Genomic DNA, 16,126 nt, shown 5'->3' with positions numbered 1-16,126 from the left:
CAACCAGAGGTGGAAAGAGTAATAAAATATTCTACTCAAGTAAAAGTACTACTACTTCAATTAAATTTTACTTAAGTACAAGTAAAAGTACCGGTCTAAAAATCTACTCAAGTAAAAGTAAAAAGTAGCTCATTTAAAATTTACTCAGAGTAAAAGTTACTGAGTTACTTTTTTTACAGCGGGTGGGGGAATCCCCCGTGTAGGGTTGTATTAATGGTATGAGATTTTCACAGTATGATAACGTCTCCGAAAATATCACGGTTTACAGTATTAATCAATTATTAAAGGTGCTATATGTATTTTTTAGCTGCCTCTATCGGTGATGTTTCAGATTGCAACCAATTTTTACAAGAGCACTCATGCTCTTGCGCTTGCTCGAACACAAGAGCGAGCACTCATGGTACCAGCCACACTGAGACTTTCAACACACCGGAGAAAGCATCACACAACATGCTGGAAACTCATGTAAACTCCCACTGCAACGTTACAATAATAGGCTACTTTCATCAGCTTGACGTTGAACTAATGCTCCATGCTCGTACCATGATAACGTTACATGTGGTGTTATCTAGCATAAGGCATTTCACTAACTATTCGTGTATCTTTCACAATCAGGCAGCAATGTCAACATAGATGAATGTGATAACGAAAACGGTTAGTGAACTAGACTGAACAATTTCAGTGTAACAGTAAGATCGCAGGAAGTAACATTACTGTACTGAACGTGTCTGGAAATGTGTATTATAAACAATATGATAGTAGTGGGATGAGTGACGTTAGACAGTAGATCTAGTACATAAAATAAAAGTTACATCCTAAAGCACCTACTTTTTGTTATCCTGGAACAGTCTTTTGTATTCATTTCATGTCTCATGTATGTTGTAGTTTACCTTGCTATTTCATTATAGTTTAACATTATTTCAGCATATCTGAAAACTTGTAATTTATCGCAATAAAAATAGCGGAGGTCTCTCCATAATTCAAACGCTCTGCCGATGTTGATCCGTGTTTTCGTCCTAAGTCGATCCGATTCACGTTTGGCCTGACGAGCTTCAGCAGATCATTTTTGTTTTGTTTTGTTTTTTATATTTTTGTGGAGTTTGTGTTGGAGTGTGCAGGTCGTTTGTTGGTGTTATCAGACTCCATGTCGTCAGCTGCAGTGCCGCCGCATAGACTGCATATAAAGGAGAGAGGCTCGGGAGCGCATGCACGTCACATCCGATGGCTTTCGCAGAAAATCCGACCCAGAGACTTCACATAGAAATAGGAATACTGGCCTTCAGAGGTAATAGCAGAACCCGACAAGTGGATCATTGTAATGTGTGATTACAACCCCTTCACACACAGGCAATAAAAAAAGGATTCATTTTAGAAGAAAAGTTACATATAGCACCTTTAAATAAACAAACAGTATTATTAAATTATGGTTATTATTATTATTTTCATTAGTTAAAATGACAGTTAAATTAATGAAAACGGGGTTTTTTTTGTTGAACAAATGCTTTTACTATAACAAACTTGAAACCATTTGTTTGTTTTGTTTATTAAAATTTTAATAAAACATGTCTAATCAATTAAATTCAATAATTGATAATTAATTAGATTAACAACTTATTTTTAACATTAATAATTTATTAAATTGTTTAAGAATAATATAGTCCTATGAAATGTATTTTATTCAGAAAATTAATGTTTCTTTTTATGATTTAATCCAAATATATTATCAAAAATGGTGGTAATCAAATGTAAATTTAAATTTTGTGTCCTTTTATTTTTTGGGGAAGCGCTGCAAAAACAGATTTACTAAATTAAACCATGGACAAAAAAACATATATTCCTTTAAATAATGTTTAAATAAAATGTATTATTGTTGTTATTATTATTTTGAGAAGTTCGTTCTATTCTATGCCCAGAATTTCTCCTTAGTAAAATCGAACTTTTATTTTGACAGGTTGTAGTGAAGAAGACCCGTTTCAAAGTGTATTTGACAATGGTTTTTCTCAAATAAAATTATGAAAATGCTCATTAGGCGTTCTCTCAGAGCAGCTCTGAAAATGTTCATGTATTCATGTCCTCAAATTGTTTGTGAGACGCTGAAAACACCATGAACGTCACGCGTACTTGAGTATGTAACGTTAGTAGACAAAGCGGCGCAGCTCAGCAGAACAAATAGGTTATATATTTACATAGCAGTATTTTTGTGCTTAAATATTCACAGACCATGTCGCGATTGGATTTATTGCACATTTCTACTTTCCATGTATTCATCCATCCATTATTTTGCATGTTTTACGTGACATCTGCGTTATGTGAATAATTCCATTTTCATGACTGGATTCCGGGATTCCCTCTGCATCACGTAAGTCATTCGGCCTTAAGTTATAATCATCGGGACATACCTTTATCTGCAGGAGGATGGTGGTGTCCTATGTATCCTCCTTTTGCAGCCACTTTGCGTCCACATTTTTTGCAAATTGGATATCTATCCTCGAGGACAACCACTCGTTTTTTCTACAAAGTATTTGCATACTTGCCATAATTCGCTTCATAAGAATTCGGGGGCGCTTTCAGCTTCAGCTGGGTCTGCGTCACCTTTCTTGCGCGTTTGTTCTCCCGCCCTTCAGCCAATGCAGTAGTTTCCGGAGTGTGATTTTTTTTTCTCTCCCTTGTATTATTATTTTTTACTCAGTAACGGATATGATTTCAAATGTAGCGAAGTACAATACTTCAAACAAAACTTACTTAAGTAAAAGTAAAAGTACAGATTTTAAAAACTACTTAAAAAAGTAGAAGTACACAAAAAAACTACTCAATTACGTAACGCGAGTAAATGTAATTCGTTACTTTCCACCTCTGCTCACAACTTAACTAGGTTGAATATCTGTCAGCTGTTAAATTTAAGTACACAATTAGATAATACCAATTTAGCTCAACCAATTACCAAGCAATTCTTCATTTTGTTCAGTCTGTGGTGTAAAAAGGTTGCATTTTTTGTTAAAGGCCTAGGTTGAGACGCTTGAACTCATCTGTGAACACTTGCCTTGACAAAGGTGTTACATTCTTCTCTGCAGCAGCACGACAATACACTGCATACAGATCAGCCATCGATTGAAACACAGGTTCCAGATACTGTTTGGATGTTGTGGATCTGCAGTAGTGTGAGGGCACCTTTGGGAGGTCCTGCAAAAAGCTGCGAATGAATTCATGGCCTGCCACTGAACGACGTGCGTTCCTGTGTGTTTGTCCCTCTGTCTCTGCTTGCGTGTGTCCCTCCTTTGCCCAGTTAAGAGCAGACCACTCGCCTATTCCTAGTGTGGCACCGAAGCATTGGTTTTAGTTATTTTGGACTCAATAATAATTACAAAGGAGGTGGTTCAGGATTTCCTAGAGACGACTGGACTCTTCTTAACACAGATTACCCCACCTTGGGAATTTCACCCAGGGAAATAATGGTCCAATAAGGACACAAGTTCGTTCCCACAAGGATACAGCGGAGACGTGAATATAATCCAAATAAGGTAACACTTTATAATAACTGCACGCTATTAATCATTAGTTAAGCATTAGTAGACAGTTAATTAACATTAATCAACATTAATAAGCAGTTTATAAATACACCTATAAATGCCTTATTCTTGTTTTAAAGCATATCTATGTGTTTAATAATTGTATTTTCATACTTTATTAATGATCAATTTATAATTTATAAATGAAGTATTTCATTATTTACAAACCAGTTATTTAGGAGTTGTCAGTGGTTCATAAGATCACTTATAAAGTGTAAGTAAATGATTAATAAACTATTTAAATGTATTCATACATCTTATTATTCAGACATATAGTGATGGTTACTTTGTGTGTTAATTAATGCTTTATTAACATGTATTTCTACATGACACACACACACAGACTTTTCCATTAAACTCAGAATATGAGCCATTGCCAACTGTATACGATATATTCCTGTGTGTTTGCATGTTTCCCAGTTCATATTAGTCTAGTTATGATTTCCTAGTGTATCAGTGGAACTCTAAGTGCTTGTAATTATGCATTTAGGTGTATCTTTGTATTCCTATTATGTGTGTATATCGGTACACGATTCACATGGTGTTGCCATGCAAGGATGAAGACATGACATTCCTCGATAAGATTGTGTCTGTATGTTGTGTTCTGACAAACATGAGCCCTAGTGTTGTGCTGAAATAAATGTGCATTAAATACAACCATAAGTGTCTGTTGCATCCATACCCACAATCTTCACAATAAACATACTTAGATTATAAACAAGAAGCAATAACAGTATGATGTGCAAAAGCAAGAAGTGTCACACAATCAGATGTTTTTCAGTGTTTATTTGCAAGTAGTGCAACCTGAGAACACAGAACGGTGCAGTGCAGTTGGAATGCTTCAAGGTAAAAGGTTACAAATAAAAAATGGACACAGATTTCTTATTTTATAATTTCTTATATAACAATAATAAATACACATTTTTTATAAATTCTTTCAATACTATAAATAAAAAGGTATCTATAAAATAACAATGGACAGAAAATGGAGGTAGTGCAAATTATAAATATAGTAAACAACAACAATGCAATAACGGATACAAATAAAAATGGAGGTAGTGCAATTTATTATGTAATAATAATAAATATACGTTTCTTATAAGTTTCTTTCCATGCTATAAATAAATAGGTCTCTAATATATACAATGTATGTCTTTGGACAGCTGTGTGACTACAGACATGCATCACAAAACCAGGAGTCACCTGCTGCAGTAGTTGCATCAAGTCCAACACAGGAAAGGTGGAACCACTGCGTCGAACAGTTCTTGTTGTCACACGCAACCATGTCATCCAGTTCCTCGGGCCCTTGGCACACGCACCACATATTCTCTTTACTTTCTGTGGTCCTCTTCCTCGCTCTCTTTTGCCCTCTTACTTGTGGGACTGTTACAGTGTTACAAGATTTTACAGCCAAAACTCTTGAGGGCTGCGGTGTGGAGGCATCTTGTGTGTAGTGGCGGCAAATGAGCTCAGGCAGGGAAACCTTCAGGAAAAATTCCTGTGCCTTCTGTCGACATGACTCCCAGAACCTGACATCTGGCATGACTCGGACAACAACGAGATCTTTCTGTGTCCACACCACAAAGTCACAGTATTTGGACTCAGTCACAAAGACCTGTGTCTGCACCGGTGTGTAGTATCAGTGGTCTCGTTTAAGTAGAAATGTGTTGTCCACAAGTTGGAGACAGAAGTGCCTGTCACCATCACAAGCCTCCTGGACTGTGGTATTTTTGTGCTTTGCTGGACACTTTATTTCCAGGCAGCCTTTCCCACAGCAGATGCTGTCACGGAATGGTCAGAACTGAGTCGAGGATACAAGAGCAGGATGAGATGATGTTTATTAAATAATACAAAATAAAACAAGCTATAAACAAAACAAACCCGAGGTGGAAAACAAGAGAGGTTTCAGGCAAAAACAGGTAACACAAGGAAACAGGAAACATTGACAACGAACCAGCACAGGACAGCAAACACAGGGAGACTAAATAGGGGAACAAACAAAGGAGGGTAACAAGAAAGACAGGTGGGACAAATTAACCAATAATCAGATAACAAGATGGGAGGGACAGGACAATAGACAGCTATAGACAATAGACAGGAGAGCACATGGCACAAAGGAAACACACGACAAGCCATGTCCTCACAATAAACAGAACTAGAACACAAACACATGACAAACCGGGAATGTCAGAGCTCTATCACCCACTAAGATAAAACCAGACAGAAGTGACAGAACCCTGACAAATACAGTGAAGAAATACATCGGGTGAAGTGCCTACTTGTGGAAACCCAGGGTTGATGCAGAATCCAGACAGCTCAGTTTTCAGGTCAGTGTGGTGTGGTGCTTGTTTGGCCTGATAAGCACTCCTTGCAGTCTCCTCATGTTCAATTCCCCATCTTGTGTAGTCAACAGTGCTGTTGGGTAGCACACTTTCGTGGACACAGCCGGCTTCTCAATGTTGCAAACAACAACTGCATGCATAGCTGAGGCGGTTACTCTCCCTGCCCGTACTCCATACCAGGCAGATGACTTATGCTGCTGCTTTGTGTATGTGCTGATGATGTTGGCTTGTTCCTTTGTCACAGCTGCCATGTCTTTCACCGTCTCACAATGCTGGAGAAGGATAGATAGTGGAGCATGATCAAAGCATGTGGGTCACGCAGACGGTCTTGCAGGGGTTTTGGCATCACCGCTGGCTGGACAGGGTCAGCATAGTTGTGATAGTAGTTGTCCATTGTCGACATACAAACTGCCCTTTGTTTATGGAGAACAGGAAGCAGTGATGACAAGTCGTCCAATGTGGCTTGGGGCATGTGTCTGTTGGCTCGCGTCCGTAGGCCAGGCATGGGACTGTTGTCATTAATGACACTGTCCAGAGCAATCCTCTGAGCTTTAGCAGAGGTAAAGTCCATCTTGTGGGCGACCTCTCCGTGGACTTTGTTAATTCCAGATGGTATTTTCCAGTAAGCAGGCACATCTGTCACGGTCTTTCTGTTTTTCTGCCCCCAATACCCACGCAACAGAATATTTTCATAACTAATTTAACAATTTTATCTAATTATCTTTTTTTAATCCCATTTCTTGCAAGGTCACACAACCCTCTGAACTTTTGGGGATGGATCTGATTGGTAAACTCGCTCCTCACACACAGTGGCCATCAGTACATATATGTAATGATTGATTACTTGACCAAATGATTAGAAGGTCGACCGATTAATCGGCCGATTTTTTGCATTTTTTTACATAATCGGCATTGGCCAATATCCAAGTATATCAAGCCGATTATTAGGCAGGCGCATCTGTGGGCAGCCTAGTGTTGTCGTGTGACACGTGTTTGACGTGCGCTGCCGCTTGAGTCATTTTCCAGCCGAGTGAGCAGACCTCATACAGTGGCTAAGGCAGGAGCTAACTAAGTGCTTTGGAGAAAACGATAAGGATTCAATTCTTATAACTAAATTCTTATTTAATTAAAAACTTTTGATATGTTACTGCCAACTTCGAGAAAAAACCTGAATAAGCGACACGACATTCGACTACTTTGGATTGTAGTTGAAGTTGCATTATCACAGTAGAAGAGTTGCGATCATGTCACAAAAAGTAAGCAATAATTTTGCAATTACAGAGTGAATCTGAGACTTTTATTTGTTCTGTTTGTGTGGCTTATATTTGAAAGGGTTGTCACTCAATGCAGAGAAATAAGTAACGTTAATAAAAAAAAGAGACCAACGCACTATAGGCTAGTGACAGACTGGCTTTGCTTTGCTAGCGGGTAGCTACAGACAGACCCGGTGCTAATACGGCACTGGAACCTTAACGATTGTTATCTACCGCACCGAATATCAACACGGATTTCTGTGCTTCAGTTCGGTGCTACTGTTATGCCAGTGCTTCTCTTGGATGATCAGAAAACGGACGTTAGAATAACAGAAACATCGCTTTGCTGCACGTGACGCTAGTCAGCAGCGAATTTGATCATACCGTTAGTTAGTAGCTGGATTAAACCTGGTTAAAATGCTGGCCAAACAGTGTAAAGTGTGACTGTATTTCACTGTAGACTAAAAGGTCCAACAGCGGGATGCCGTTGTCTGAAGAACAACAGACGGACGGTGCGTTGTGGGCATTTAAAGTTTTTGTAAAATATAATTTTCCCATCTGGTGGTTGTTTTTGTCGTTCAACAGCAATTTACTAGTGAAATACGTTATTGTTATAAGTTAAATAAAATAAAATATAATAAACCTTATATATATAAAAAATATTAAATAATTAAAAGTTTTTTTCCCCCTTTTTGTGATAATTAGGTTATGTTCATTTGGCTTTGTCCGTCAACAAACAAACCAAAAATACAGCCCTTGTTTAAGGACAGTTTTTGGGAAGAGGATAGAAATGTTTTTTGCCTTGTATTACTTACAATGCACTGACATTATACATTTTTAATTTAAGTGTACAAGTGCAGATTGTTCAAGTGTTCAATAAATGTTTTTGAGAAATTTTGTCTATGTTAAGTAATTATTATTTCTGTTACATTTTATCTTTCAAAAAGAGGTTAAAAACAACCACATATCGGCCAAAATAAATCGGCAGCATTAATCAGCCATCGGCCGACCCGGATTTCAAAAGATCGGCATCGGCCTGAAAAAAACCCTATCGGTCGACCTCTACAAATGACCACATGGTTATCCACTTAGATCGAAGTCTGCAGAGGAGACTACACAAACTGTATTATGTATTACTGTATTTTTTTGTTTTGTTTTAAGCCACCAAAATACATACATACTGACCAAGGGAGGTAGTTTGTTAATCAGGAAAATTAAAGCTGTACAACATCATATAGTGGTAATTCTATAATTGTCACTATATGATGTTGCCGGCGATACTAACTCGCTTTTTTTGGCAGTGGCTCAGTGGTTCATGTAGGTTGTCTACAAACCGGAAAGTTGGTGGTTCAATCCCCGGTTCCACCTGGCCAAGTGTCGAGGTGTCCATGAGCAAGACACCTAACCCCAGCTGCTCCCGACGAGCTGGATGGCGCCTTGTATGGCTGACACCGCCGTCGGTGTGTGAATGAGTGTATGAATGGGTGAATGTGAGGCAAAATGTAAAGCGCTTTGGTGGCCATTGGGTCTGTGAAAGCGCTATATAAATACAGTCCATTTACCATTTTTTTTCTTATTAGTACTAAAGAGACTCTAAATACTCTGTTGATTTTGAAGTGTTATACATCATTAGATCCTGTTAAGTGTCTATTTTTTGTGTATACTCACAATACAAACAAAGTGTTGTACTTTTAACCAAATAAAGAAAAATAAAGTTCTGCATTCTCTCTGTCAGTGAAGTCCATTCTGAAACGCGTCTGAAAATTAACTGTAACTCAGCGAATATTTGTGTAGCGCTCCCCTCAGTATGTATATTGATGAGGGCAGATCTTTTGGGTTCTTTTATTGTATTTATCAAATGTGTTTTAACCCTGATTACCTCAGTTTTAAATGTTATCTTGGATCTCTCTTTTAAAGTACATACATGAAATGTTTTTCTAACCTGCCTATGAATTCACCTTTCTTAAGTTATAGTTTTAATAAAGATTTTTAAACATAAGTGTCTGTATATGTCTCTCTCAGAATAAAATGATAACCTGCAATTGGCAAACTTGGATAAAATGGTGAGTCATTTTAATGATGTTTTATTAACAAGGTTCGGGAGGAGCAGGTGCAGATAATTAACCCAATCAGCACAAGTGGAGATCAATTAGTAATCAACTCAGGACAAGATAAATAACAGCAGAACCATCCTCTGTTCCTTGACAGTTTATCAGCATCTTGGCTTACCTTGCTGCTGCCATGTCTCAAAGCCTTTCTTCCGAAGACGAAGCAAACATCCCAATGGATCCCCCGCAGTCTGCTGGACCTGGGATAATTCCTCCTTCTCCGGACATCGCGCCGGAGCCTCCATCTCACGGCCGCACGCCAGCCCGAACAACGTCACGATCACCAAGACGCCGAGGCCAGTCTTCACTGCCTCCAGCGAGACCTCCAATTTCCTCCCCAGCTTCCTCCTACAGTTCGGCTATCCCGACGATTCCACCCATAGGAAAATGGACCGTCGCGGGTTTGAAGCAAGCTTTAAGTAATTCCGACGTACAGTTCTCACGGAAATTAAATAAAGCGGAACTGTACGATCTCTACGTCTCCCTTCAACCAACTAACCTCTCTCCAAGGCCTTCATCAGCTTCAAGGACGGGCAACAGGCAAAACAGAGCCCACAGGGTCCACAATCCGGCTCAGACAACACCACCATATTCCACCCGCACAAGATCCGGCTCTCTCCATCCACTAAGCCGCAGCAACAGGCCTTCAGCAAGCCTAGGCCGCGCCCCAGAGTTCACCGAAGCAAGACCACAATCACCTTCCTATACGGCTCAGCATGCCACCTCAGATCACACCGCAGCAGTGACGGTCGCAGCCGGGCCCAGCGGCCTCTTTTCAGCCCCTCAGCCACATCCTCCGATGGCTTCTAACCCTTTTCTTTCTCAGTGGCCTCCAGCTCCTGTCGCAGACATTAGCGCAAAGCTACCTCCATCAGCTGCGCATGCCCAAGCCTTCCAACAGGTCTACCCAGGAATTTCTAACTCCTCCTCTTTTCAGTGGCCTGCAGCCCCAGTAGCGCAAGCAAGCGCAGGCCAACCTCCGCTCACAGCACAGGCCTACGCTTCTCACTTTCACCACTCCCTTCCTTCCTGCCCTCTACCAAACTTTCCTTATCCTATAGAGGGCAACCCAAGTATGAGGCCGCCGCCGACATCCGCAGCCCCGGCTCAGGCTCTTTCCAGCTCTTCCCTCCAAACTAAATCCCAATATTCTCTTTTTACAGCAACACAGATGCCCATCCCGCCTAATGCCACCGCCATGGAACCGCCTCCAGTGTCACACAACATCCGGGCACAAATCCTTTCAGGTGCGGATGTAGATCTCTCTTCACTCCTTTCTCTGCTTCCTGCAGCCGAGCCAGACCGGCAAACAGACTGTGGGGATTTCTCCGTCACCCTAAAAAACTCAAACACTCACTCATCCCGACAACTATCATTTTCTGAATTTTCTATTGCCTTCGCTCGTTTCACAGAGATAATTTGTTCAGCTTTCCCCCACAGGCGGCGCGAACTAAATGATTACCTGGCGATCGTAGCGGAGCTCGCGCTGTCCTATGGGGGCGGGCACTTCTATACCTACCACAAACTCTTCGCAGCAAAAAATGCAGTACGAGTCGCACAGTGGAACCAGTGCTCATACTGGGGCGCACTTGATCAAGATCTCCATAGCAGGGTGTTTCTGGGCTGCAAAAACATTTCCTGCGCAGTCTGCAGGTCCGTGGCTCACTCAACAATGTCATGCCCACAAGTTAACCCTTCCATTCCACCCTGCCCAGAAACTAACCCAGCTAGGTCTACCAGCTACGTGCCGCGTCTCGCAACCGCTGTAGCAAAGCCCCAAGATTTCAGGAGAACCCCCTCCTTCGACGACAGTAGGCAGCCCTGCAACAACTTTAATGCTGGTAAATGTGTCAGACCGCGCTGCCGGTACCTGCACATTTGCAATTTCTGTGGTGGAGCCCATGCCCGCCTCGTGTGCCCCGTGTATAAATCCGCAAATAAAAAATCTAAAAATTACTTATCGACTCCTGTAAATATTTCACGCATGCACTTCGAACTAGCTCATCATCCGGACGCCGAATTTACCGAATACCTTCTGTCAGGCCTCGAAAATGGCTTTAAACCTGGCGTAGAATGCCCGCTCTCACAGAACACTATCTGTAATAATCTCCAGTCCGCCCTTGCAGAACCGGAAGTCGTCGACAACCTGATCAAAAAAGAAGTCGAATCAGGTTTCATGATCGGTCCGTTCGACAATCCCCCTTTTAGCACATTTCGTATCAGTCCCATCGGAGTAGCTACTAGGACATTTTCTGGTAAAAAACGTCTAATAATTGACCTATCAGCCCCGCATAATTCTCCTTTCCCAAGCATCAACAGCTTAATTCCACTCAATGAATTTTCGCTCAAATACCACGACATAGATCAAGCAATCGACATGATTAAAATCGCAGGTAGGGGCGCTTGGCTTGCAAAAATCGACATTACTTCTGCCTTCAAAGTAATGCCTATCCATCCAGATTCATGGCACATTTTTGGAGTACGCTGGCGCGGGAAATACTATTTCGCTGTGCGTTTAACTTTCGGATGCAAAAGCAGCCCAAAAATATTCGACATGCTATCAGAAGCCATTTGCTGGATTTTGTCCAACAATTACGCCATTCCCCACCTCATCCACCTGCTAGACGACTTTTTAATAATGTCGCCTCCCGAAGCTATCCCAGCCGCGCATTTTCTCACAGTCCAAAAAGTTTTTTCCGAACTCGGAATCCCTATTGCACACGAGAAAACGATGGGTCCAGCCACATTCATTGAGTTCCTCGGAATTAACTTGGATTCAGTCAAATTCCAAGCATCCCTGCCTAAAGAGAAAATCGATCGAATTATTCTTGTCTCATCTAACTTCCTTGACAACCCGAACCATTCCAAACGCGAATTATTATCCCTGCTCGGCCACTTAAATTTTGCTATGCGCATCATTCCGCAAGGACGCTCATTTATATCGCACCTCCTCTCGCTCGCATCCTCCGTCCACGCGCTAGAGGACCCCATTTCCCTAACTCAAGCATGTCGTGAAGAACTTAGATTATGGTTAACATTCCTAAACCAATGGAACGGCCTATCATTTTTCTATAGTCATCTCGTCTCGTCCCCCGTCAATATCCAACTGTTTACAGACGCCGCCCCCTCAATCGGTTTCGGAGGATTTTACCAAGGCCGTTGGTTTGCGGCTCCTTGGCCACCGCAGGTACAGGACATGCCCCAGTCCTCAGCTCTTTTCGAGCTTTACCCTATAGTGCAGGGGTGGGGAACGTCCGGCCCCCGGGCCGTAACCGGCCCGCAAAACAGTTTGATGCGGCCCGCGAGTCAAATCCTCCCAAAAAAAAAAAAAAGAACTTCAGAACCAAAAATCTCAGCCATTACTTTTCCTGTGACAGAAAACACAAAATAGGGAAAGCGGCAAGCAGGGCAAGGCCAGTAGCGCGAGTCACCTGCGCACCGGTTTCAGTTTCTCACGGATGAGCTTCGGGTGCGCGCGCGCCGCACCGGTTTCAAGTTTCTCACCGCGCCCCGCACCGGTTTCAAGTTTGTCACTGATCAGCTTCGGGGCGCGTAAAATGATCGGAACGAAGACAGCGGAGGACCAGGCATGGACTTTACTTTATGTGTGTGTGGTCGTCGTCCACGAGGAGCTACTGCTTTTACTTTCGTTTTGTCATTTGCGTATTAATGTATTAAAGTGGTTTAAACGTTTGCCGGTTCCCGGTTTTTGTGCTTTTATCCACCTCTAAATAGCTATAAATTAAGCTTATGTCGTTTTAGTTTCATATTGTTAATTATTAGTTCATAGGTTGTTAAACCTAAGACGAACTCTTCATATTGCGCTGCATTACTGTCAGTGTTGTTGCTATTACTGACGGTGAGGTTGCGCTGTTGACGCTCGCGCAGCCTCTCGAGGAGAAATCTACACTAAATCGCACACACACACTCAGTTAACAACATACTGCCTATAAAAAATCTAAATGTGGAGTTTTTATATTTTTAACATATGTTAAGCAACCTCAATTATTTTTCATGAACACCATCACGATTGAAAATGTGACATTGATTTCATACAACAGTTCAATAAACAGTTAAAATTAAGTCACTTACATTTTAGATGCAATATTGGCTGTTTTTGTTCTGTTTCAGCAGCGAAAATAGTTCCAAACAAAAATCACAGCAGAACCACAGCGCATCTCACAGGAACACTCAACCTGTTTTCATTACTGAATGATTCAGCATTTTGAACGAATCGATTGAGTCAAAGATTCAATGACCCATTCATAAACATCTGTCTCATTCTTGAATGAATCAGCTGTTTGAACAAATCGTTTGAATCATGAATGAATCAATGACTCACTCATTAAGACGGTCGCCTGCCGCCACCTACTGGCGGTTTCGTGTTATGTTTAAAAGTAGATCATTCTTTCCAATGTTTCTTATTTGTAAATTTAAATCTACGGTATTTCATGACATTATTTTATGCAATTGTAATTTTTCAGTGTAAATGATTTAATTTGATCAGCCCTATAGTGTCTTATTATTCGAAATAATTTAATTTATTGATCAAATTTAGGAATTTAAAATGAAAGATGAAGCATAGGCTACATTTAATAATATTGGGGGAGGGGATGCCCTTTAAAGGTGCAAATATTACAATATGCCGATTTAAATATCAAAGCTAATTGAACACTGATGAGAATATTGTTTCAGAATAAATTAACAAAAAAAAAAAAATTCGGACGAGAAACTTTTTTGACAAGCGTATGAAAGGCTTAATGTCGAGCCCTGGCAATGTCATCAGGAAACACATACACCGGTAGGCAGTGGCCCACCTTACCGGGTGACCATGTCGTGGTCCACCAGAATTTATAGTTTACCCACCTCTTTTTTTACCACTACACCTCTGAATAAAACGTACGAGTCCCAGTCACGCCGACCCTCTCTTCTTCCTTCCAAACACTGAACCTCATTATGGCCCTTAAAGAATGTTAAAAAATTGTAAATGGCCCTTGATAGAAAAAAGGTTCCCCACCCCTGCTATAGTGGTAGCAGCGTTTCTGTGGGGGAAAGAATGGTCCGCTAGCAGCATATTAGTGCATTGTGACAATGATGCAACAGTGCATTGCATTAACAAAGGCCGTTCTCATTCACCCGCCATGATGCCTCTTTTAAGGCGCCTCACCTGGATTTCAGCGTGCGACCAATTCATCATTATCGCTAAACACGTTCCCGGGTCAGAAAACCAAATCGCTGACTCTCTGTCTCGTTTTCTGTTTCAGAAATTCAGGAAGCTGGCTCCAGAGGCGGACCAACTCCCAACTCCTGTTCCTCCATTTTCAGAACTAATATTCCCGTAACTCACCCGTTAAAAGCCCTCCTTGACGCATCACTTGACACCATCCTCCAAGCAGTCTCTCCTAGAACCCTCCAGTCTTACGTGACGGCTTGGAGATGTTTCAAAGCCTTTCACTTATCTTATAAGATATTATTTCCAGATTTTTCTCTTATTTCAATCACTTCATTTATCTCATACCTTCACAACATCAAGGGCCTCCAAGTCGGGTCCATCAAAGGTTACCTGAGCGGCATTCAGTTCTTCCACAAATTGATGTACGGCGCCCCCTCCCCGGAGATAAAGAATTCCCAAACCTCCCTTCTGATCAAAGGGATTCAACGATCCCAGCCAACCCGTCCCGACACCAGACAACCCTTAACATTAGATATTCTCACTAAATGTATTTACACCCTCCGCACAGGCTTTCAGTCCCTCAATACTGCCCGCACACTAGACGCCATGTTCATTTTAGCTTTTTTCGGTTTTCTCAGATGTTCCGAAATCGCTATCACTTCCAAATTCGACCCATCAATCCACCCCACCATCTCAGATCTATCAGTTCTAGATAGCGAAACAATCTCATTTTTGATCAAACAAAGCAAAACAGATCAAACTAGGAAAGGTCATTTCATTTACATTTTCAACCTCGCATCACCAATCCAACCATACCAGTCTGTTTTGGCATATCTTCAATGGAGAACTTCTCAGGTCAAATCCCATCTCGAACCCCTGTTCATAGATGACTCCAACAAACCCGTAACACGCTTCTGGTTCCAGAGCCACCTCAAACTAGTTCTCCAACAGTCAGGCATCGCAGCCAAAAACTTATCAAGCCACTCCTTCCGTATCGGGGCAGCAACCTCCGCAGCTCAAAAAGGTCTCTCTCAACAGCAGATCCAAGCCCTCGGAAGATGGTCCTCAGATGCCTTTCAAACTTACATAAGGACCAACCAGTTCCACATTAAAAAAGCACACCAAACCCTCATTGATTAAAAAAAAAAAAAAAATCTCCCGTCCAGCGAGCATCGGTCTCCCAGCGGTCGTACTATGCACTCTCCTCTAACTTTTTCCGTCCAGCGAGTATCAGTCTCCCAGCGGACGTACTTCATACTTATCTCTATCACTCTCCCGTCCAGCGAGCATCGGTCTCCCAGCGGACATACCATGTACTTATCTCCAAACTCTCTAGTCCAGCGAGCATCAGTCTCCCAGCGGACGTACCATGTACTTATCTCCAAACTCTCTAGTCCAGCGAGCTTCAGTCTCCCAGCGGACGTACTACATACTTACCTCTATCACTCTCCCGTCCAGCGAGCATCAGTCTCCCAGCGGACATACTATGTACTTTCTCTAAATCTCTCCCGTCCAGCGAGCACTGGTCTCCCAGCGGACGTACTATGATGCTCGCTGGACTAGAGTTTTGGAGATAAGTACATAGTACGTCCGCTGGGAGACCAGTGCTCGCTGGACGGGAGATATTTTAGAGAAAAGTACATAGTACGTCCGCTGGGAGACCAGTGCTCGCTGGACGGGAGAG

Source organism: Rhinichthys klamathensis, unplaced genomic scaffold, assembly GCF_029890125.1.
Source record: "Rhinichthys klamathensis goyatoka isolate OS25496 unplaced genomic scaffold, OSU_Roscu_1.1 h1tg000018l_1, whole genome shotgun sequence".
NCBI lineage: Eukaryota > Metazoa > Chordata > Actinopteri > Cypriniformes > Leuciscidae > Rhinichthys > Rhinichthys klamathensis.
Note: the sequence above shows the minus strand (reverse complement) of the source record.